Source organism: Salvelinus sp. IW2-2015, unplaced genomic scaffold (genome assembly GCF_002910315.2).
Source record: "Salvelinus sp. IW2-2015 unplaced genomic scaffold, ASM291031v2 Un_scaffold16692, whole genome shotgun sequence".
Classification (NCBI taxonomy): Eukaryota; Metazoa; Chordata; class Actinopteri; order Salmoniformes; family Salmonidae; genus Salvelinus; species Salvelinus sp. IW2-2015.
Genome location: NW_019957711.1, coordinates 34,137 through 37,612, shown reverse-complemented (window position 1 = coordinate 37,612; position 3,476 = coordinate 34,137). Strand labels below are relative to the sequence as shown.

The following is a 3,476-nucleotide window of genomic DNA, read 5'->3' as shown; positions in this document are numbered from 1 at the left end:
CATCCCACGTGATGAGGACCAGCCTACAGAAACTACTGGAAGGTTGGTCAAGCTCCACTCACTCACTCACTCACTCACTCACTCACTCACTCACTCACTCACTCACTCACTCATTCACTCACTCTACCTCTCTCTCTGTCTCTCTTAGTGGTGGACTCGTTCTCTGTCAGTGAATGACTACCTGCTGGGTTTGGAGAGCTCTGGTTGGCTACGACATGTCAAGGCAGTGGTAGCCGCAGCCATCTTCCTCACCAAGGTAAGACCCCGGGCCTCCAATCCCCTTCTGCTCTTCAGATCTATTAGTCCCGTCCCCTTCTGCTCTTCAGGTCTAGTTTGTCCCGTCCCCTTCTGCTCTTCAGATCTAGTTAGACCCGTTCCCTTCTGCTCTTCAGGTCTAGTTAGTCCCGTCCCCTTCAGGTCTAGTTAGTCCCGTCCCCTTCTGCTCTTCAGGTCTAGTTAGTCCCGTCCCCTTCTGCACTTCAGGTCTAGTTAGTCCCGTCCCCTTCTGCTCTCCAGGTCTAGTTAGTCCCGTCCCCTTCTGCCCTTCAGGTCTAGTTAGTCCCGTCCCCTTCAGGTCTAGTTAGTCCCGTCCCCTTCAGGTCTAGTTAGTCCCGTCCCCTTCTGCTCTTCAGGTCTAGTTAGTCCCGTCCCCTTCTGCTCTTCAGGTCTAGTTAGTCCCGTTCCCTTCTGCTCTTCAGATCTAGTTAGTCCCGTCCCCTTCTGCTCTTCAGGTCTAGTTAGTCCCGTCCCCTTCTGCTCTTCAGGTCTAGTTAGTCCCGTCCCCTTCTGCTCTTCAGATCTAGTTAGTCCCGTCCCCTCTGCTCTTCAGGTCTAGTTAGTCCCGTTCCCTTCTGCTCTTCAGGTCTAGTTAGTCCCGTTCCCTTCTGCTCTTCAGATCTAGTTAGTCCCGTCCCCTTCTGCTCTTCAGGTCTAGTTAGTCCCGTCCCCTTCTGCTCTTCAGGTCTAGTTAGTCCCGTCCCCTTCTGCTCTTCAGATCTAGTTAGTCCCGTTCCCTTCTGCTCTTCAGGTCTAGTTAGTCCCGTTCCCTTCTGCTCTTCAGGTCTAGTTAGTCCCGTTCCTTCTGCTCTTCAGGTCTAGTTAGTCCCGTTCCCTTCTGCCCTTCAGGTCTAGTTAGTCCCGTCCCCTTCAGGTCTAGTTAGTCCCGTCCCCTTCAGGTCTAGTTAGTCCCATTCCCTTCAGGTCTAGTTAGTCCCACTGATGTTGGAATGTCTTCACCTGGACTGCATCCAACAACGACAAGGGAAGTGATTAGTCTTTCACTCTCTCACAATTCAGTTGGAATGGGAATGGGAAACATATGTTAACATTAACAAAACAAGTGAAGTAGATAAACAATAAAAATTTAACAGTAAACATTACCCTCACAAAAGTTACAAAGGAATAGACATTTCAAATGTAATATATTTTATTTATTTCACCTTTATTTAACCAGGTAGGCCAGTTGAGAACAAGTTCTCATTTACAACTGTGACCTGGCCAAGATAGAGCAAAGCAGTTCGACACAAACAACAACAGAGTTACACATGGAATAAACAAACGTACAGTCAGTAATACAGTGTGAGCAAATTAATCAAGATTAGGGAGGTAGGCAATAAATAGGCCATAGTGGCGAAGTAATTACAATWTAGCATTTAAACACACAACTTCCATATTATGGCTATTTTCAGTGTTGTAACGATGTACAAAAGGGAAAATAAATAGACATAAATATGGGTTGTATTTACAATGGTGTTTGTTCTTCACTGGTTGCCCTTGTGGTAACAGGTCACAAATCTCTCTTTTCCTCCTCCCCCCCCTCCCTCCCTCCATAGGCAGTAACAGTAGAAGGAGCCAGTGTGTTGGTCCATTGTTCAGACGGCTGGGATCGGACAGCCCAGGTCTGCTCTCTGGGAGCTCTGCTCATGGACCCCTACTACCGCACCATCAAAGGCTTCATGGTAGGTCTGTGTACTACCGCACCATCAAATGCTTCATGGTAGGTCTGTGTACTACCTCACCATCAAAGGCTTCATGGTAGGTCTGTGTACTACCTCACCATCAAATGCTTCATGGTAGGTCTGTGTACTACCTCACCATCAAAGGCTTCATGGTAGGACACAACACAACTCCCCTATGCCTGTAGAGATGGGTAAAAGGAATATCATGCCATAAGAAACTCTGTTTTCTCTCTGTGGTTCAGGTCCTCATAGAGAAAGACTGGATCTCATTTGGACACAAGTTTGCAGACAGATGTGATCAGTTGGATGGTGACCCCAAGGAGGTGTCGCCAGTCTTCACACAGTTCCTGGAGTGTGTGTGGCAGCTCACGGAACAGCATCCCCCAGGTTAGTGTGGTGTGTGCCAGAAAGTCACCAACATAGCAGCCATGAGTTGATGATGGTGATGATGCGCTACTCTTCCTCAGGCGTTTGAGTTCAATGAGTGGCTGCTGCTGCAGATCCATGAACATGTTCACTCCTGTCAGTACGGGAACTTCCTGGCTAACAACACAGAGACGGAGAGAAGAGCTGCAGTGAGTAACATACACACACACACACGATCACTCCGTACATCGTGCTTGCGTTTTTCACTCACCTTCGTGTCGGGGGGCGACGGGACCCGTCCACACAAAAACACACACCATCACACATACACACACAGTATGCATACTAAACTCTATCTCTCCCACCGACTCAAGACAGGACTCACTCTCTGTGGGCGTTTCTGTTGAGTGAGGGCAGAACTACCTAAACCCCGCTACTGCCCCGCCTACGCAGAGACACACCCCGTCTAGAACCTCCACCCTGCCTGCACCTCAAGTAAGACTTAGTTGTTTACCTCATCTCGCTCTCTGCGCTTATATCTCTCTTTCAATCTCATCCACTCTACCCTAAGCATTAGTCCTCTTTTCTTGTCCTCCCTCAGCTTTGTTACTCCTCTCCTCTCTTTCTCCTCTCTCTTTCTCCTCCCTCTCTCTTTCTCCTTCTCTCCTTCTTCTCTCTCAGCTCTCTCATATATATATATATAATATATACAACCCTGCCCTACCAACCTCACGTGAATGTTACTTCCTTAATTCCCCTAATTTCTCTCACTCTCTCACCCCCCGCCAGGTTCTGGAGGAATATGTACCACCAGTTTGATCGTTCCATGCACCCCGTCAGTCTGTCCTGAAAAACGTTCTCACCCTGAAAGAGAGCAACCGCAAAACTGGAAGAGCACAATAAAGAAACTGGAGGCTGTGAGTACATCCTTGTTCTCTATCTCTCTCTAGCGCTCTCACCCTCTCTCTCATGACCTCATTTATCCCTGTCTCCTCTCTGTCCCTCCAGAGACTACAGAAGCATGGCACAGCCCCCCCCCCCAGACCCCCAGGCCCCCCTAAAGACCAACGCACCCTCCCACCACACACGGCCCCACTCCCTCATCCTGGGAGCCCCCTCAGCCGTAAGGAGGCGCAGCATCAGGAGGAGGTG

The 3,476-nt window shown here is 49.2% G+C and overlaps 1 pseudogene; it reads left to right on the top strand.

The window, feature by feature from the left end:
* LOC112081049 (phosphatidylinositol-3,5-bisphosphate 3-phosphatase MTMR6-like) overlaps positions 1–3,476 on the top strand; it is a 29,937-nt pseudogene that overhangs the window by 20,258 nt on the left and 6,203 nt on the right.